General features: G+C 46.2%; 1 pseudogene; it reads right to left on the minus strand.

Moving 5' to 3' along the window:
- Window positions 1-1,438: 1,438 nt before the first annotated feature.
- Window positions 1,439-9,923, minus strand: LOC144160662 (uncharacterized; annotated as a pseudogene).
- Window positions 9,924-22,549: the final 12,626 nt, after the last annotated feature.

Genomic DNA, 22,549 nt, shown 5'->3' on the forward strand with positions numbered 1-22,549 from the left:
AACGATAGAACTGTAATTTTTAGTGTTGATAAGGAATTTTGAGTTTATATTGTCAACACCACATGACGAAGAAATTTTAAGTTTTTCTATTATACGGGTAATACCTAGTGTGTCGAAAGCTATGGGTTCCATTTGACAAAAATTGAAGCATATGCTGTCTTGAAAAGTAGCTGCACAGCCGGTAAAGTGGTCAGTAGTAAATTCAGCGTTGAAACAATCAGCACACTCATTAAAAGGAATTGTCACACCGTCTGGGGTCTTAAGGTTTATAGTACAAGGATCACGTTTGTTTACAATGTTCCAAAATTGCTTAGGGTTGTGAATTAATAAGGACGGCAAAGTTTTCGTGAAAAATAACTTCTTCGCATTTTTTAATTCAGTCTTGTAATTAGCAGCTGCTAATTTATATGCATCCCATCGAAGGGCTGAGTTTTGAGCTTTGGCTGAGCGAAACAAACGCTTTTTCTTGTTAGACAATCTTTTTAGATGCTTAGTAAACCAAGGGCTCTCCTTGCTAGAGGTGATAGTTATGACGGGTATAAACCTTTCGATAAGAGCAAGTACCTGCTCCTTGTACAAAATCCAATTTGTGTTGACTGTCCGGTTTGGGAATCCTTGCAAGTAAGAGTCCAGGAATATAGAAAGTTCACGATTAATACTATCAAAGTCGGCTCGCTTATAGTCCCTTATTTGTTTTGCATGCGTGCGGTGGTGAAGGTCAGGAATGTTTACCAAAAAATGGAGAGCGGAATGATCACTTAAGGCAGGCAGATAAGATATGGGTGAAAAAAGTCAGGTGATGTGGTTAATATAAGGTCCAAAATACTACTTGTTGTTAACGTAACTCAAGTTGGTTCGTTCACAAGCTGAGACACATTAAAATCTGCACACATAGCCAGAAAATTGCTACATTCGGTTGAAAAAGGTGTGGGGTGAGGGTTCAGACCGGACCACGCAATATTCGGATAATTGAAATCACCAACTAGAATTATAGGCACATTTGGGAAGCGAAGAACGATCGTATTCACAACGTCATGAATTTGACCGACAAACGTGGCATCGCACGACGGGGGGCGAGAACAAACACCCAGGATAAGCCTTTTAACACCCAAGTCAACTTCTACAAAAAGCAGTTCTAAATTTGTAACAGAAAATATAGCGGCGGAAACCAAGTAATCAGCAACAGCAATTAACACACCACCATATCTTTCACCCCTGTATCGGCGATATATGTTGAAATGCTTGTTGCACTCCAAGACTTCACGATTAGCAACATTCGAGGAAAGCCAAGTTTCCGTCAACATTATAATGTCAGCATCGCATGAGTCAATCAGCGAACTCAGTTCATCCTTTTTTGGTAGAACACTTCTAATGTTAGTAAAAAGAAATGACAATGAACTCTTGGATGACGACGGCAAACCATTACCCCTCGCGTATTCTATTTCGTAACATCGAACGAGTTTGACACGCCTGCGCTATCTGAATGATGGGGCATCGCGTCTGCGTTATCGGATTCGCGAGAACTAGATGGCTGCAAAGAAAAGCCATCCTGCTCAAACACGTCCCCATCGGCATGGTTGTAGCAGTAGCACTTGTCATTAATGTACAATTTGTTGTAGCGAAGTTTGTAGGTGGAATTCTGCGTTTTTCCAAATTCTACAAGTTTTTTCCGTGCCTGCCATGTTGTTGCAGAATAGTCCTCACTCGCAGTAACACCGTTGTTTTTAAGTTTAGCCGAAGAATTTAGAACTTGTTGTTTGAATTTAAACGAAGAAAATTTAACAACAACTGGTCTGCATTTTTGGTCGGAAAAAGCACCAAGCCTGTGCGTCCGTTCAATAGACTGCTTAGAAACCGTGAAGTCAAAGGAGGCAGACATAACTTCCAGTATTTTATTTTCAGCCTGTTCCCACGTTTCTAAAGGTTCATCAGATACTCCATAAAACAACAGGTTGTCCCGTCGCATTCTGTCCTCCATTTCAGCTTAGCACTCCTGATTTTTTGAATTTTCAGTGCTAAGACTGTCGGCGAGTTTCTTTAATGCGACTAATTCTTGCTGCGTGGCGTAACTAGCCAGTGTTTTAGCTTCTACAGCCGTTAGCCGTTTTCAATGTCTTTGATGGTGTTCCGGATAGCTTCTTGGCCTTTTATAACTTCATTTACAGAATTAAGCAGTTCTGACTGGCTTTTCTCAATGTTCGCAGTGCGGTCATTCACGCTCTGTAGCATACTGAACATGTCATTAAGTGTTTTTTGCTCAGTGTCAGTCGTAGTATTGGCATTCTGCGTCCGCGTAGAAGGGCCAGGATTAAGCTCAACATCCCCAGAGAGCAAAATCAACTGACGAATAGCATAATAGCACTCACACAATTCCGACAACAACACTCCCGGGCGTGGGAACAGCAATAAGCACAGGTTATCAGATTTACGAGAGGTTGCTTCGGCAACCGAGGGACCGCGGACGATATCCAGCCACGGCTTGCTGAAGCCCTGCTGCGCCACCGAGTGAAAGCTGTAGAGCTAATCGCGCACCACGTATACGTCGCCAACGAGGTAGAGTTTTCTGCTCCAATACTTCAAAGTGGTGCGGCGCGACCGGGTGAGGTCGTTGCAGCGCTGACTCACCGCAGTGGTGCGGCGCCACAGTGTAAGATGGATTTCAAGCGGTGACTTATCCCAGCGATCAGGGGCTTACGTGGGAGAGGCCTTTGGGCCAGGACTACCAAGGGCACGTAGAACCAAAAGTGGAAAAATTAACTCACCCTCATTTATAAATCCCAGCTGATGTCAACAACAAACTCCTGCCCGCATCACCCCTGTCGAACGACACCGGAAGGCTACCAGGGGCTTTCCTCCAGTTGGGGAACTCCATCCCGTCAACCTTGTCGAGGCCAGAAACGCCATCGAGCGCTATCGCAACGCAGCGAACTGGTGCATGACGACAGCACACTGCTATTCAGGTCGTCCTACCACCAAGGAGCGCACTACACCAAAACCATGGCGCAACTGGCCGAGGGAAACTGCTCTAGATTGCAGCCACACTCATCACTCTACGGTATGAACCAGATTACAGAGCCGGGGAAGCAGCACTGCAGGGACCCGCTACTGCCAAAATAACAAGGGGCTGTCGACCAGACGGAGCATTCCAGCCCATCAATTTGGCGAGCCCAGAAACGCCATCTAGCCCTATCGCAATGCAGCTAACAGACAGAGACGACAGCAGCATGGTATTCAGGTCGTCCTACAACCCATGAACTCGCTGCGCACACACCAGCACGCAACCCAGTCCTAAAATGCGCTATAAACCAGCGTACGGACCCGTTGAGGCCGCCGTGCATGGACCTGCTACGGCAAAAGCCGTTGAAACACCCGCCGAAAAGTCTACACAGACAGCGGGGGCTGCCACAGAGCAAACACTACAGACCAACTACCCTTGATCCTGGAACACTCTGAATGGGGTGCCTGGAAGGCGATGGCTTGGGGAGGAAGCACCCTAGGGGCCTACAGTGCAGAACGGTTAGTGCATGTTGACCCGCCCGCCGTCGCCCCTTCAAGAACAGGTCGCAAGCGTGGATAATGTACCATTGAATACCGCAAATATAGCGGGCATAAAGGTAGCCTCCCTATTGGACACTGGAAGGAACGGTTTCCATCTTGGGAAACCTTGCTTCGTGTTTGGAATCTATTACACAAGCACCAGTATCAGAACAGCGTCAGACCAGGTTGGGCGAATAACACCAGAAGCGAGGCTGAGAGTAATAGCGGATGGCCGCAAACACCGGCATAGGTTATTGCACCTCCCCGTTCTCTCCTGTCCAGCCATTCTGGCTCGCGATTTCATAGCCTGGACAGGGCGTGTGCTTGATGTGAAATTCGGAAAATACAACAACGGCGCCGGAACGCCGCTCAGTAACTTCGCAACAAGACCACCGAATCGCTCTCAGAGTTGTTGACTGCAGAGACACCAACTGGCTAGGTTGAAAGCGGGGTGCCAACGATCTTGCAGTGGTTTTCACGACCAGTGGAGGAAAAATCACGCCTGGCGGCAGTTCTACAGCCCTTTCCTGCCATCTCCACCGAAGCCCCTAGGACGGTGAACATTTTGAAACACTACATCGAAACAGAAGATGCGCGTCCTCAACGGTTCATTCCTAGGCCCTTGCGCATCTATTAACAACCACAGCTGGACGAAGCCCTGCAAGAGACGGTGAATACGGAAGCGTTGAGGCTATGAAAATGCCCTTGGGCATTTCCAATTGTGTTGGCAGAATAAAAAAGTGACCGTGTCCGAATGTACGTAGACTACAGACCACGGCCGCTGGATGAGAGCGCACGCAAGGTGCGGCCTGCCGCGTCGCCCGGATTTCAACGGGCGAGGGCGTGAGTGGCGGTGGTTACGTTTGCCGCCGCTTGACTCCCTCGCGGCGCTAGCGTTCGGGGACTGGTTTCGGGACGGAGCGGGGCGGTCCCCGTAGGCGAGCGCTTGCACCGACTGAGAGAGACAGCCAGCGCACGGGTTTTAAAGATGTGGTTGTCCTTCCTGGGCTACTCAACCGCGAGAACTGTCTGTCCGTATGTATGTAAGTCTGCCAGTCTGTCGCTCGATCCAGCCGCCCGGCCATGACTGAAGCAGCCAGAAGCTAAAAAAATTCTCGAATGAGATATAGGCAATACATTTTCAATCTAACAAGTCTAAAAAGATGCTCCATATTCGACAACATCGTTAAAAAAAAGAGAATATTCAACAAAAAGATAATAACCACCGGTTAGCTTTGTACGAACCGTCTCACACACAGCACGTAAACCGCGCGTTGCACAGTTTAAAGCCGCAAGTTGATTAGTTACAGTTCAAGCGGCAGGTATTTGGTGGGACTTTATTCGTCCGAAATGACAAAAATGTCACCTTTTCTCGGGAAACGGGGTGTCGACACACGGGAGAGCGATGAATATTTGCGGGTGACGGATAAAGCTTGCCTAAAGACACGACTTTTGCAAAAACATGTTGGCCGGACGGAATGAGCACCTCATAAAACGAGGACAGGCGATAGGATGGTCGAAAAAGGATTTGAAAAGACTATAGACATTTTGCTATGCGTGTCTTTTTTTGATACTCTTATACTGGCCCGATCATGTCTTGCCGCGCATAGAGATTTGGATTGTTTTATTATCGCAGGCCCGACAATGCCTTTAAACGCGCTACTGAAAACTTGATTACAAAGGTTGTATAGAAAGAAAAATATATGCACCGTGCTGTGTTCAAGAAACAGTGCGTACGCGGTCCACGTTGCTAAGCATTTTTCAAACTTTGCGATGAGAACAAGCGCTATATCCTCCGTTATTTCACCGCCGATTTAAACCCATACGCATTTATCCCTGAAGCTAACGGCCGGGCTCCTGGAGCAGCACCAGTATGCGCTCAAATTAGCGCGCTCTAAAGACGTTGCGGTAGTTTTGCTCTGTGAACATACTGTGCTTTAATTTTAATGAATTTTCGTAGCGTAGGAAAATTTTCACATACGTTGTTATTACGTCAGCTTTCTTTTTTGAGTACCCAAGCATACTCTCTACGTAATGCAACAAGTGCAATGCCTTGTATCTGCACAAATAATGTGTAATTCACGCAGTTAGAACAATTAATAATAATGATATTCAAGATGTACAATTGTTAGTTTAAAATAGCAAAGAAAACAAGAAAACGTGAAGTGGAAAAGCGGTGTTCGAATGCTTATACGCATTGTCAGGCAATTTTTGGAATTTCTGTACAATTTCGCCTTTTTTCTTTCGCGTCCGGGCAAAAATTTAGCTTGCCAAGTTCGTCGAATATTTTTTTTTGTTTTTTGTCGACCCGGAAATCCCATCTGCTCTCCTTAATTTTTTTTCTAGGCTACAGGGAAGAAGTAAAAATACCAGGTAGAAACTGGAATCGCTTTTCATTCAACTGTATACAGTGAAATCTCCATATAACGAACTTCACGGGACCGCAAAAAAGTGCTCGTTATTCTGAAAGATCGTTGTAGCGAGAATCGCAAAATTTAAGACAACAAATAACATTTCAATGCCTAAAACGACCTACCTGTAGAGCTGTGCATCCTTGAAGTCATTTTTCAGAAAAAATGCACAAGCGATCTTGTAACAATGTACGTTTATTTAAAGTAGTTGGCCATTTTCTTCTGGTGCGTGCTGCACAAGCTTCCTAGCACGAATGACTCCAACTCTTCCATATTCCTGTGGACTGACTCACTGGCCGTGCGGTTTTCCCCGGAAATGTGTGGAGTTTTCGTAAGCTGTCCCGCACATCCGCAGTCGTCACGTGATGGTCGCAGTCTATGAGTACTGCCGCGGCACCCTCAGAGGCATCGTCGTTCATGCCGTCCTCGCTGCCTTCTTCATCCTGAACGCTCATGCTCTGAAGATTGTCCTCTGTGGTCAGCTCCGTTGATGTGCGTGAGATCCAGCAAGCAACCCGAGCAGCGGCGGAACGTGGAAAAACTCGCGTTGGAGCGCGAATAGGGCGGCCGCTGCTTTCTGGACGGAGGAAGCCACCCATGCTTCATTTTTTTTTTCCTTCTCATCACCTTATTTTTTATCTCCCTCGCATCGGCTCGCGCATTCCGCGGAGCAAGTTTCAAGATGTCCTCTTCTGCGCATCGCGTTGCCGTGTCGTCTGCTAGTATACGCGACTCCGGTTGCCGCGATTGTTTAACGGAAATCTAAGAATCTCCGGCAATGAAATCATCAGTTCGTAATACTGAGGCGTTGTTAACATGGCACGGAACCAAATAAAAAGTTCATTATTTTGAAATGTTCGCTATTCTCTGAAGTACGTAGTAGTGAAATAATTTTACATTAAAACTATAAGAAGTCGGCGTGGGATTTGTTAAATGCTCGTTAATCTGAAAAGTTCGTTAATGTGGTGTTCGTTGTACCGAGATTTGACTGTATATATATATTATCAAAATAAAAAAGGGCCGACATGATATTAGTATTACTTCATAATTAAATAACGTGTTATCAAGCCATATGAGCCGTGAGAATAATACGAATTCTGGTGTTTTATTTAGTGCACGAGGAAAAACCTACATAAAAGTTGGTTACATCTTAAACATTGAGAAGTGTTGGCACTCATAAATAACAAGCGCCGTCACAAAAACATTGTTTCTGCTTGTCAGGAATTTTAATATATTCTCTGCAGTCGCAGCTTGCAGACAAAACGTAAATCTCTGCCGTTGGTAAGGTCACAAAGAGCATGCCGGGTGACGTGAGACACAACGACACAGCAATGCAAGACAGAAGGCACACTATCAACGCGTAATGCTGCTGCTGTGATCGGAATTTAACTTCCACCTTGACCAAATTAAGCTCGGCCGCCGCTAATCGTGTTTGTCTTTTAACAGGCGTAAAATTAGTGCTGGTAAATGCCTTATGCGGAGCGTGGAACGCCGATGATAAGCCCACACTTCGAAATAAGCGGCCCAAAAGCCGGCGTCCCGCGGGCTGCGCTCACCGCAACCAGTCCCGGAACGGTGGCGCCGTCGCGGCAGCGATGGGTACTAGGCACCCTCACGCCGGTTTGGGAGCACGCGGCAGGCCGCACGTCAGTGCGCCTCTCATCCAGCGGCCGTGCTACAGACGCTCAAAGGCAAAAAGCACGAGAGACTCCAACCCCTTTCCATCTATCGATGCGATGATGTACGCGCTAGGCTCGACAAAAATATTCACCACACTCGAATGCAGTAGAGGTTTCCTACAGATGCCTGTAGTGAAAAAGGATACCGAGAAAACGGCAATCAGTTGCAACAGAGAGCTGTTTGAATTCGTCAGGCAGCTTTACTGTTTGTTGAATTTCCCCAGAACATTCCAACGCATGATGGACATCGTTCTGGTGGACGCCGAGTTTAACTACGCAATAGCGTACATGAATGAAATGGTGGTATTTTCAAACAACCTTAAGGATCCGGTTTATTCTTTAGACACTTTGTTGCACTGCATGCACAACGCGGGCCTTACAATAAACCCCTGCAAGGTACAACTGGCTAGCAGGAGGATCAACCTACTAGGATTCGTTATGAACCACGCTTCAGTGCGGTCAAACGAGAGAAACTCAAGGTGATTCTGCAGTTACCAAAACCAGATAACGTGAAAAGTCTGCAAAGCTCACTGGGTATGGTGGACTTCTAGTGGCACTCTATTCCGAACTGTGCAGACTTGGCGCTGCCCCTTCATCGGCTGCTAAGGAAGGATGCAAGGTTGTCTTGGGCGGTTGTGGAAGAGCAGGCTTTTCAGGCTCTGTCCAGAGCTGTCGCCGACATTCCACGCCTGTGGTTGCCAGATCTGAACCGCCGTTTTGTTGTTCAAACCGAGGCACGTGAGTACGGCATAGGGGCTGTTTTGCTACAGGAGCATAGCACCGAACGGTACCCCCTGGTGTTCACTATCCTTTCTCTGTAAGATGCTGAACAAAACTATTCAGTGACGGAGGAGTGTTTCGCCTATGTGTTTCACCTCAAAAAGTTTAACGTGCTTGGTTGGAGCAGATTTCGCGATAGAGAGCGACCGCCATGCCCTAGCATATTTGTGTCGGCTTGAGAACTCTGCTGGTGGCCTCGCATGATGAGCCGTAAACCTGCAAAAGTATTACTACAAAGTGGAATACTAGAACGGCATCAACAAAAAGACGCGGACTCTCTGTCTCGTGCACCCGTACCCAATACAAACAAACAAAACAACTGGTCTTCGCAAAAACAACGCCTAAAGAAGCCTGGGCAACCCACGCAAGTCGCCAGCAGATGCTAGAAGGGCAGCAGACTGATAAGCAATGCAAACACATCCTGCAGTCACTTACGAGAGAAGAGACTGACGACGCTACAGCGGCACAGGCAAGAAACTACAACTGGTACATCGAAAGCCAGGACGGATTGCTACTGCGATAAATTACAAGCGCAAACACAGACAGTGGTAAATATCCTCTTGTGTTGTTCGTACCAAAGAGACTAAGGAGGTCCTTTTTGGAAAATTACCAGGACACTACTTTCGCAGGTCATAGTGACGGACAGAAAACGTTGGGTAAGCCTTGTCATGTCCCATGTGCACCTACAGCAGGTGCGCGTCATGCGTATGCACTAGCCTTCTGTTATCTTTGTTTTCATGAATTGTTTGACCGTTTTGTTGTCTTGTTTTCTTTTTTTCCTGCATTTTTCTGCTTTTTGTATACAAAGGTACACTCATTTCTTGTAGAGACTGCCTGTCTGACTGCTCTTGGGCGTGACCCTTACCACATGCCAACAGAAGCCAAGTATACTACTCGCATGTTTCAATTAACTGCCCCTAATTCTTAGGAAAGGATGTTTACGGCAGATGTGCAACTTTTCCCTGCGTGAGCATATCTTTTTTGGACACCTCTGTTGCCCCCAGATGCCACCACACACTGAAAATACCAATTACCTTGTTAATTTCTTTATCCTATTGCTTTTTTGTTATGTTCGTACCAGGTACTGCGATTTCTTTTTTGTTTTTGTTATTCCCGTGCAAAATGCGTGCAAGGGCATATTTTCTCTTCACCCCTCTCTTTCCGCATATTGCCAAGAGGGAAAGGTAATTACCTTTTAACTTTTTTTTCGGTTCTGTTTCTTCTTTTTTAAGGTTTGGTTTCCTCGTGTTCGGTCAGCGTGACTGTGATTTTTTGCCGATGTCAATCACGTTCGTGGCATATCCTGTTTTGACCCATCTTTCACCCCTGTTGCCAAAGGGTGAAAGCTTAGGGCCATTTTCCTGGTGCGGTCTGGCCGGTTCCCGAAGCCATTCGCGCCAGCTACTGAGCCTTGCTCCACGGAGGTCCCGTCCCTACTGTCTCGCACCAGCCCGCTTGGAGCGGCAGCGTTGCCGTGCAGCAACGATTCCATGACAACGACGACCCCATCATGCATCATGGACCACCTATATGTGGTAGCATGTAAAGGAGACTATGCCCCGAAACCCTGCAGCAGTCTGTCCACCCCCGCAGCTGCGCTTCCTTCACACCCTACTGAACCAGCAGGGCGGTGTTTGCGGCAACCACATTTGTCAACTTTCCAGCAAACGTCTGCAGGGGGCATGGGCGCCGTTTTGGCACCCAGCACACCATTCTCGGACACATGTCTTGAAGTTCCTGTCCAAGACGCTGTTGCCCGCGCATTTTCACCAGCTTCGAGGTAGCTACGGCCTCCACTTATTGAAGATGTCGCGCGATACACCTTCGTCTCCTCTCACCACAGCGCAGTTTGGGGCCAAGAGCAGCGCACCGCAGCGATTGCGGAACCCCGCCGGTAAGGCGCCCACATTGGCAGCCAACAGTCACCATCCTGTGATAGCGCAGATAAACGTTCGGTATGGAAAACAAGCGCCACGCGTTTGGCAGACCTGTGCTCGCCATCATCAGCAAAACCGCCGCAGCTTAAGGGCTGGGGCATTCACTGCGGGGTCTGATCACGCCTCGCCCCACCACACGGCAAACGCGAAACGTCAACTTTACATCCCGAGCGCATCATCGGGTGTTTTGTGCTGCACCAGGTGCAAAGAATTCTCACCCAATAAAAGCTCCTGAAGCGTCGATAGCACGCAACAACAACCCCTTTGGTGGCGTCTGTCACAGGCGGAGGTAAAACAGGCTCAGAACGCACCCAGTAGCTCTGCCTTACGGTCTGTAGACCGGCCGCACACCAGCCGGCCTTGCAAGCTACGCGACACAATGAGTCTGCCGGGGGCGCAAGCGCTCTACCTCGCTTGACAACATTAGTGCCTCATGCACCTCTGTCAGCTTGTTTCCGCCAGCGGCCACAAAGGAAGTCCCAGTGCAGGCCACCTGAATCTACTAGCCGCCCCGGACGCTCCCTCAACGCCGTCCTGGACTGCCTCTCTTTCGATCACTACAGATTGATCTTGGGCTGCCCACCGAACTTGTTGCGATCATGGACACACATTTCTACATAGTCCTACACCAAATGCACCTCTTTGCTTCATACTTCATCTTTTCCTGTTTACGTGTACCTAGATCCTTCTGCAGCTCTTTTTGATCCATTTTTCGCGTGCTTTCAAAGAGCTCGTTATTTTTATCCTGCAGTGCGCGCTAGTGGTGGCGGGAACCATGTAGCGGCATCATCATCGTCTGTGCCTGCACCCCATCACCATCTGTGATGCAGATGATTACACAGACAGAACATCATGGCCTCAGAGCTGCTCGGCGGCACTCGACGTACGCTGTCCAATTCCTGGGCGTGTGTGTTCAACCCTACGCAAATCTAAATAAATGTCGTGTCGGCCTCACAACCTCATCGGCCGACTTCAGATGGATGGATGAATGGATGGAGGGATAGATGGATGGATGGAGGGACGGACGTATGGAAGGAGGGATGGATGGGTGAACGGAAGGAGAGACGGAAAGACAGTTGGACGGGGGGACGAAAGGATTGAAGGACTAACGAACAGATGAACGGATGAACGAATGGACGAAATAACGGATAGACGAATGGAGGGATAAAGGAAAGGGTGAGTGGGGGAGTGTATGTGTGGATGGGCGGATGGACGAACGGACGGACGGAGAGATGGACGGGTATAAATGGGCAGATGAACGAATGGACTGTTGGGTCGATGGAAAGCTCGACGTACGAAACGACAGTCGGACGGATAGAGAAGTGGATGAATGGATGGATGGATGGACGGATGAATGGATATACGGACGGACAGAGAGATGGACGACTGGATGGACGGAAGGATAGAGGGATGGACAAGTGGAGGGAAGGATGGATGAACTGAAGGTCGCACGGATGAATGGAAGGATCGATAGTTGGACAGTTCGATGGTTGGGTCAATGATAGGAGGAATGAATGGATTGACGGACACAGACAGTCTAATGGATTGATAGGTGGACAGAGAGATGTATGGACTAATGAACAGATGTACGGACGGATGGATGGACAGATGGAGGGATGAAGAGATGAATACACGGGCTGACAGGGGGCCAGAAGAACCGATAGAACGACGGACCGAAGGATGCATGGGTGGACGTACGGACGGACTCATGAATGACGTACGGATGGACTGAGGAATGGATGGGAGAATGGTTGTATGGATGTATAATTGGATACGGATAGACGAACGGATGGGTGGTCGCACGGACGGAGAGACTGATGAATTGATGATTGGATACCTGGAGAAATGGATGGAAGGAGAGAGGGAAGGGTGGACCTACTGAAGGGCGGATGGATGGAATATTGGATGAATGGAGAAATGGACGGACTCAGGGATAGGAGGTTGGATGGGAAGATATATGGATGAAGAGATATACAGATGAATGGATGGAGGAGCGGACGTATGTATATATGGATGGAAGAAAGGAATGGCAAACGCACGCATGGACAGATGGACTGATTGATGGATGGATGGATGGAGCGTTTGGACTAACGGATGGAGGAATAGATAGAATAATCGATTGATGGATACACAGAGGAATGTACGGACTTACGGACAGATGTAAGGACTGATGGATCTAGAGACAGATGGAAGGCGGACGGTATGACTAGCAACAGATGGACGGACAGACAGAGGAATTGAAGGATGAATGGGCGGACTGATGGACAGGCACACAGATGGAATGACGGATGCATGGATGGATGGATGGGTGGATGGGAGGGTCGACGGGGGACGGACGGACGGACGAATGGATGGATGGATGAATGGATGGATGGATGGATGGATGGATGGATGGATGGATGGATGGATGGATGGATGGATGGATGGATGGATGGGTGGATGGGTGGATGGATGGATGGATGGATGGATGGATGGATGGATGGATGGATGGATGGATGGATGGATGGATGGATGGATGGATGGATGGATGGATGGATGGGTGGGTGGGTGGGTGAATGAATGGATGGAGTACGTATGGGTGGATGGATCGGGGGATATTCAGATGTACGGATGGATGGACAAATGGATGCATGGCCGGACGGATGGATAGATCGACGGATGGATAGATGTATTGATGGATAGATGGAAGGATGGACGGAGGGACAGACGGACGAAAGGATCGATGGATGGATAGACAGGCAGATGGATGGACAGACTGACGGATGGAAAGACGGATGGACAGAAGCATGGATGTATGGAGGGATGGTGGCATGGACGCACGGAGAGACGGATAGACAGATGAACGGGAGGACGGAAGGATGGACGGACTAACCTAAAAATGGATGAACACATGGATTGATGGATGGTTGGAGGAATAAAAAGATGTATGAATAGATGAGCACGTGAGTGGGTGGATCGGTGGATGTGTGCATGGATCGATGGATGGGTGTATGTGCGGATGGAAGGGTGGTCTGATAGGTGGTCAGAAAACGGATGGACAGACGGACGTTCGGACGGACGGAGGGATGAATGAATGAACTGATGGCTGGATGGACAGACGGATGGATGAATGGATAGATGGAATGACGGAGCAGCGAACAGACAGACAGGCGGACGGATGGATAGATGGGTGCATTGATGGATGGAAGGGCGGACGGATGGACGGATGGGCGAATGGACGGACGCACAAATGGACAGATGGACGGGTGGAAGGATGGACGAAGGCTTGGATGGGTGGATAGGTGAATACATTTATGGGGAGATGGAATGATGTATGGACGGATTCACGGACGAACGTACGGATGGACGGATGGATGGAAAGACAGATGAACGGGCGGATGGATGGATGGAGGGCACGGTGGCACTGGCAGTATGCGGTGGGCTTACAATCCGCTGATCTTCTTTACGCAGCTACTCGCCTTGTACGGGCTTGCGAATGCCAGGCACCCTGAACCGTTTGTCGGAGGCCTATCTGCGCATGACCAGCGTTCAAGACAGCACGTGCTTTGCCTGCCGCGACCAACGTCGTTGGATGGACTATCTCACGGATCGTCTACGTCATTACTTACATCCGAGTATGTCAGCCTGCAGGCGGCGCCGTCGTGCAACTGGACTACATATAAGCAGTCTCCGTTCCTCAAGCTCAGTGGGCACGGCGGCACTGGCAGTATGCGGTGGGCTTACAATTCGATGATCTTCTTTACGCAGGTGAGGTTACCAAACGAGAAGTGTATCCGTACTAGCGACCCTTTTTTGCTTGTGCTGCCGAGCCCACAATTGTGTGTCATGATGCGTACCACCATGTCTGTACTAAAGAAATTGTTATTACTTCTCGGTGGAGATATTGAAACAAACCCTGGCCCGGAATTCGCGCAAATCTCCAAGCAACTAGAAGCAATTGCTTGCGATATTAAGGAAATAAAAGTGATCCGATTCGCCAACATAGAAAGCAAAATGGATACCTTCACGCGACTCGAACTGAAGGTCGAGGCTTATCAGGAACAAGTGGCCTCTATGAGTGCTCAAATCCAGGTTCTAGAGAATAGAATTGATGATTTAGAAATCCACAGCAGGAGATCAAATTTGATTGTTTACGGCATACCTGAGGTTGAAAGGGAGAAAAACGAATTGTTAGAGCATGTGGTGAACAATGAAATCATTGAGGGCACTCTGGAACTGAAACCGGTTGCAATTGAATGGATTCATCGTTTAGGAAGGCCAGTTCCAAACAAGACACGACCTGTAATCTTCACACTGCTTGACACGAGAGACAAGAGCAGTATACTAAAGAATGGTCATAAACTGAAAAATACTGATTTCTCAATTGGGGAGGATTTTTCCAAAAATGTTCGAGATATACGTAAGAAACTGTGGGAAAGCGCCAAACCGAATCGCTATAAAAAGGAGAAAGTTGCATTACATTTACCAAATTGTACATAAACGTCAAAGCCTATGTCTGGGACTGCGATAAAAATGAACGCGTACCCCTACAAAAAAAACGACGCCATGAACAGGAGCCGCCCAATGACACGACTCCAGACATCGGCGCAAGGCACATCACGCTAAGCAACAGTATACACGAAACGAACCGCTTCGTACCCTTTAACAAACACTGCGCACCAAACAACATAAACATTTGCAAGGAACGACAGCTGCGAATCATCAATAAAAATGCACGAAGTGTCAATAACAAAACAACAATTCGAAATTTTGTTATTGCAGCATGACACTCACAATGCGGTGGTCACTAAAACCAGGTTCCGCAGTGATGTAAGTGACGACCACGTTTTCCCTCCTGGTTACAATATATACAAGAAAGATAGGGAATCTAGGGGGGGCGGAGTTGCCGTTCTGATCAAGAAATTGATAGAAGCCCTCTTTATTGATAACCTTATCGGTCTCGAGTGCACATGTCTTAAATTGTCTTGTTGGGGATTCAGTTTCATTCTTTATGCTCTTTATAGAGCGCCGGATGCCGAAATTGATTATGTGGCCAAATTACGTGATCACATGTTCCAGTTCCAAAATAGCAACATAATACTGATTGGTGACTTCAACTTCCCAGGAGTCAACTGGAAGCGACTCCAGACAGACTATGAATCCAACAAACAAATAAATATTTTGTTCGATATAATGCTTACTCACGACTTGATTCAATCAGTTAAAGAACCCACTCGTGTCAAGGGTACATCCAGTTCTGTATTAGATCTTGTATTCGTTCACCGCGACTTTACAGGGTACAGTAATAGTGGAACAGGGCTTGTCAGATCTTCATCTTGTTTGTACCTCTCTGCCATTGGGACGGTCTGTCGGTACTGATAAATGTTCGTCACGCTCTTTCAAGGATTATTCACAAGCTAACGATGAATGTATAATTGAGCATTTGGAATCTTGTCTTGATGATTTTGATGGAGACGACGTATGCACCCTTTGGAAAAAATTTAAAGAAATGTGCCAACATTGCATACAAAAATGTTTTGCCAAATAAGCGAAAAAGAGTTTATAAACACACGCCTTGGGTAACCCCCAAGATAATCCACCTTAGGCGAAGAATTAAACGCCTAAAAAAAGACATGTAAAATCGCCCGATGTAGAAGAGATAAAGAATAGTTTTGCACGTGAGGTTCGTTGCTCCAAAGACTATCATTTTAAAACACTGCTGCCTAATTTTATGAAAAACGACCCAAGTAAATTTTGGAATTATATTTCTGAAAAAAAAAGAAGCCAGTGAAAGAAGTTGTAGTGGATGGTTCTGTTGTTTCAGACCCGCAGGCTGGTCTGTTGTTTCAGACCCGCACTGTGGTATGCTAGCGCATACCACAGTGTATCGCCCTTCTGATGTTAGCTTCATTTCTTACTCTGGCGTGTTATCTATGCTTTTGAACCTTAGCAAAAAATCATGTGGCCCCGACAGCTTTCCAAACATATTTCTTCGTCGCTATGCTGAGTCACTGGCTAAATTTCTTGTCGTTTTATTTCGTACTTCTTTAATGTGTGGCGTGCTCCCTGAAGACTAGCAGATAGCTCTGGTTGTACCTATCTTTAGAAAGGGTGACCGCCTATGTTTTCAGAATTACCGTCCAATATCTCTAACATCTTCTTGTTGCAAACTAATGAAACACATTATCGCCACTGGCATTCTTGAATACATAAACGGCCATAATATTCTAACAGGTTTCCAGCACGGGTTCAGGAAAGGGTACTCCACCGTCACACAGTTAGTTACAGTATTTCACTCGTTTCCACACACCGTAGACAACACCGGTCAAATAGATGCAATTTTTCTAGACTTCAGCAAGGCATTCGATAAGGTACCTCATGAAAAATTAATTCTTAAGATGCGAAATATTGGCCTCCCCGAAATTCTGGTCACATGGGTCGGAAATTACTTGACAAACCGCAAACAACTGGTCACAATAGATTGGATAGAGTCCGGTTATCTTGATGTCACTTCGGGAGTTCTGCAGGGAAGTGTGCTGGGTTCATTGCTTTTCATACTGTATATAAATGATATTGTTATTGTAATTACCACTGGTGTGCAAATTCGGTTGTTCGCGGATGAGGCAGTCTTGTTTCGGGATATTTCATGCTGTGCTGATCAGAGCGAACTTAATACCAATCTTACTAATATACTTCAGTGATGCAAGAACTGGGGAATTGTGTTGAACGCCGACAAAACACTGTATCTTCGCATAACACGAACGAAAGTTCCCTACGACTATCAATACGCACTAGGAACATCGCCATTGAAACAAGTCACCAGTCATAAATACCTCGTTGTCACACTAACCAGCAATCTTTCGTTGAATCTACACGTTGACAATATTTGCTCATCTGCCTTTCGTAAACTATGCTTCTTAAAACACAAACTCAGAAATTCCCCTTCTAACGTCAATCTCCTCAGCTACTTTACTTTTATTAGACCTAAGCTCGAATATGCCTGTATAGTCTGGGACTCCTACACTAATCAAAATATCCGTAAAATAGAAAGAATTCAGAGAAAAGCTGTAAGGTTTATTTACTCTAAATACTCCCGCAGTGATTGTCCCTCACAAATAATGCTTACTAACAATATCCCAAGCCTCGAATACAGGAGAAAGTGCTTCCGCCTTGATTTCCTTTCTTCACTAAGCAAAGGTGCACTGTCAATTGACCCATCTCCGTTCTTGTCACCGTTGTCCACAAGAACTACTAGGCATCACAACCCGAATGCTTTCGCCCCATATGTTGCTGCTACTCACAGCTTCACATATTATTTTTTTCCGCGTACGATACAAGAGTGGAATGAATTACCCCCTGTATAAGTGCGTTGTTTTCTTGTATTGTTTGTATTTTTTTGTTGCATTTTATCTTCTTGTGCCCCCCTGCTTGGACGTAGCCATGGTCTGCACTATGCATTAAAAAAATAAATAAATAAATAAAAATAAATGGATGGGCGAGTGTATGGACAGATGGACGGACGGATGGAGGGATATATGAAAAGATAGAGGAACGGCGGGACGGGTAGGCGGGCTTACGAATGGATGGATATGTGGATAGTTGGGTGGGTGTGTGGATGGGTGAGTGAATGGAGGGATGCATGGATAGATATATGGATGGACTAATGCATAGATAGATGGATGGACGGAAGGAAGGACGGATGAATGGATGGTTGGTGCAATGGATGGATGGATGAATGGTTGGACGGAACGACGGTTGGACGGACATGCGGACGGATGGATGGATGGAGGGATGGCTGCTTCGACAGATGGAGTGACAGAAGGACAGCTGAATGGACGTAGAGATGGAAGGACAGATGGACGGTGTCATGTTGGGATGAAGGAACTAACGGATGGATGGACGGATGGACGGATGGACCGATTGGTGGTAGGACGTTTGGACTAATGGACAGATGGTTGGACGGATGAATGGATGGTCGAATGGACAGATGGAAAGGCTAATGGATGAAATGATGGATGGATGGACGAAAGGAGACACAAGAACAGATGGCCAGATAGATCAATGGCTGGACGGACGGACCGATGGATGGATGTATAGATGAAGGGATAGATGGATGGACGGACGGACGGACGGACAGACAAATAAGTAGGTGGACAGACGGATAGCAGGACTTGTGGTGCGAATGGACGGAAAGATGAATGAATGGATTAACGAATGGGCGGATAGATTGATGAATTGATGGGTGGGTGGATGGGTGGACACGTGAATGAAACGATAAATGTACAGATGGATAGACGTATAGACAGACGTAATGATGGATGGATTGACGTATTGACTAGAGGACGGGCAGATGGAAGGACGGATGGATGGACGTATGGACAAGCAGCAGCACAAGGATGCGATTCACGAACTGTTTTGTGTTACATAACCAGATCGCACCGGTATTGCTGGTGTCACCGATTGAAGCATCGCCTACCTGGGTCACACAAAAACGGACGCTGCTGATACTGTGGCCAGCTGGATTTCAGCCGATCGGCCAGCCTACGTCATTTCATTACTATCCCAGCGCCGCCACTGCAAACGCAATTCAATGGCGCACTGCGCAATACACATTGCAGGTGGATATAAACCAGCGGTCTGAAGGGGCGTCTAGTAGTGGGCATGACAGCAGAACAAGGATGCGGTTCACGAACCCTGGTGTCCCTTATCCAGGTGAGCAAATAATTTGGGAAGTGTCTTAAAAGTGATGATGTGTTTTTGCTCCTGCTACCGTGCCAATACCTGTTCATGACATGCTGCGTCAACTCTACATATCACTCCTTTTTATATTGCTTTTGAGTGGCGACATTGAAAAAAAAACCATGCCCTGTTGAAGTGTGTATCTCAGTTCAGCTGAAGGAAATTGCGGAGGATACCACAGAAATAAAGAAGTAATAGGATTCAACTAACGAAAATCTCGAAGCTATAAAAGAAGCTTCAGAAGATCACCTTCTTAGAAAAAGAAGTGTCTGAATGGATGTCAAATATTTTGCAGCGTCAGAAAGACCTTGCCGCAATGACGAAAAAAGTTGATGACTTTGAAAACCATAGCCATCGATCGAATTTGATTATCTACGATGTGCAGAAACAAGAAGAAGAAACCAGAGAAATGTTGCAGGAAACCGCTGCAAAAACTATTCAACGATATTATAGAAGTACGACCTTCAGGATTAGAAAAATTTCACCAAATGGGCCGCCCTCAACCAGGAAAGGGAGCAAAGAGCCAGCCGATAATACCCAAGGTGGGTAACGACCGCGATAGGCCGTAGTTTTCAAAGAGGGTTCAATACTACAAGGCTCTAACTTTTCTATTAGCGAAGACGTCTAGCATTGCCTGCGTGACAAACGTCAGAAACTGCGGTATAAAACTAAAGAAATCATGACCACAATAAAAATGTGTCCCTGGTGCGAGACCAATTCCGCATAAATAGCCGTCAATGCGCTTGCAATGACTCCACAGGCGACCGTGTTTCACATTCACAAAACGAAAGCCAACCCAGTCGTCCAACTGCCGCGCAACCAGCGACGACGCGAGTACCGCTCCTCAATATTAACACCTGAAGCTTTGTCAACAAAGTGCACCAGCTGGAAGCAATGCTTTTGGCATTCAAACGGGATAAAGTCCCAATTACCGAAGCCTGTCTCGATCCGAGCATATCTGATGAAAACGTCGCACCACCCAACTACGGATTGTGCACAAAAACAGGGGCTGCAGGGGAGGGGGCGTGGCAATCCTTTTTAAGCAAGGCATCAATCACTCTGGTATGTTATGGGCGACGTGCCCAATGTAGAGGCCGTATGGTATAATATTTACAGATACACTTAAACGATAGTGCTCTATTTGTTGGTGCAGACCCCCTTAGCGCTGATACTAAGTGTCTGGCTGCATTATTGTACTAAATGTACATGCATATTATGGGTAGCAAAGTAGGGATGTCAGGGGACTTCGACTTTCCCGAAAAACACTGGAACTCTGTCACTGCACCTGAGGCCAAAGAAAACGTGTTATTTGACGTATTATTTTTGTTATTTCTTGGGCAAGTTGTCGAAGAACGCACTCATATTCATGGAGCGTCTAGTTTAATTCTGAACCTTGTTTTTGTTAGTGACCATTTGTTATTCAAGAAATTACACGTGGAAATTTCTGATGACCTTTCTGATGATATGGCTGTTCTTTTTACATTGCCGTTTGTTGTTTGCTCGCGAGCCCATGAGAGTCGCGTCCTTGCACTGCAAAAAGCAGGTCATAATGTTATGATGACCTATATGGTGCAAGAATTGTTTGATTACTACAAACTCTTCGAGGAGGAACGCTCCAGTGCTCATGACGTTTGGTATCACGTTGTTCACTGCACAAAAACGGCCGGGAACAAAAACCGTAGCAAAAAACAGAAGAAAAAAAGGCCACGGATTACTCCAGAAATAGTTGATATGAAACGCAGAAAAGTGACTAAAAATTTAAAAATCTCGTTTTAGTTGTCATTACCGGGCACAATACCATTTTCTCACGTTTTTCTTAAAACACAAAATTTATGTCACTAAGGTACACCTTTAAAGCGTCACATTGGCAAGTTTTATGAAGACTGCTCCCGAAAAGTTTTACCACTACATGCGCAGTTTGCAAAATCGTAATTCCCAGCCGTCCGACTTAGACGCAAAGCAAAAAGCAAACGAGTTTAACGAATACTTTCGAAGTGTTTTCACCCTCAATAATTGTCGAAGTAAGCCCTGTTCAATAAGGCTTGATCTTTATTATTGGAGACGCTATCGATTGTTGAATCTGGGGTTCTATCCCTATTACTGAATTTGTATGACAAGAAAAGTACTGGCCGAGACGAAATTCCTAACAGTTTTTCCCAAAGGCACGTGGAGCCTAGTAGTAAATATATTCACCTTCTTTACGTAAAATAACTCCTGGAAGGTTTCATCGCTAAGGAATGGAAAAAAGCTAAAATATTCGCCAAACACAAATCGGGGGATGCCTTATGCACATGAAATTACATGTCTACCCCCTCAATTGAATATTTTCGAAAATTCTTGAAGGTATCATCATAAAATTCCTGTGTGAAGCGGTAAAACAAATAGCCCGCCCAATTCGTCCCACCATGGTTTTAGAAGCCGAGTACCGGCTACCACCCAGCTCACTGAATTTTACATGACCTTTCGAGGGCCGTAAATGAGCAATCACCAACCGAAGTTATTTTTTTTAAACTTCTCTTAGACGTTTGATCGCGTGTTACTGTGTTTGATCGCGTGTTTGATCGCGTGTTACTGAGACGATCACCGAAAACTAACTAGTGTTTTCGGTGATGGTCTCCTCATTGGCTGGATCTATTTTCTCTTTGTGACCGATATTAATATGTCCAGTACGTTAACTACGCGGCTGAAATTGTAAAAGTTGCTTCTGGTGGTGTGGTGCACTGTTCTGGCTCTATTATTGTTTTTACTACTTATTATGAGTTATACAGATAATATTGATGGAAAATACCCGTGATTCCCAGATGACTATATTCTTCATCGGGAAATTTGAAGCAGAAATGAACAGCTCAACCTAAACAACGCCACTAATATTATAGCTCAATGGGGCAGCAACTGCCCAATAAACATTGAAAAAACCGTTTTTATGACCATGACCCGCAAAAGAGTAAAATAAATTCTTCGTATCAAATTAACGACATGATACCTACCTCGGTTGATGAATATAAATATTTGGGAGTAATAAATGTGCGTAATCTTAGCTGGAATGGTGAAGCATATTACATCTAAAGCCTACAAGAAGCTTTTTTTAAGCGAACTTTGAAAGAAGCCACCTAAGAAACAAAGCTTCTCGCGTATACTACTTTTATACGCCATGTCCTGGTGTACTATAGTGCTTCCTGGTTCCCTGCTGCGAAGGCGAACATTCCTTTCCTGCAACGCAAGGCTGTGCGCATTATCTTTACCGGTACAGGAGTAGTGACTCTCCAACTGAAATGTTACAGCGTGCGCGCGATAGTTACCTCAAAAAGCCTGCCAAAGTAAACCATTGAAAGCATTTGTGTTTACTCTTTCACCATGCGTTAACGATAAACTTTGATACCTACATTCCAACCAATAAAACCCGTCCTACGTAATACAAAGATTTACACACACCAGAAGAATATGTTTGCAATAATTAAACGTTATACTTTTTTTTCCTCACGCCATG

The sequence above is a fragment of the Haemaphysalis longicornis genome, unplaced genomic scaffold, assembly GCF_048455015.1.
Source record: "Haemaphysalis longicornis isolate Haplotype H1 unplaced genomic scaffold, Haemaphysalis longicornis Haplotype H1 scaffold_11, whole genome shotgun sequence".
NCBI classification, from domain to species: Eukaryota; Metazoa; Arthropoda; class Arachnida; order Ixodida; family Ixodidae; genus Haemaphysalis; species Haemaphysalis longicornis.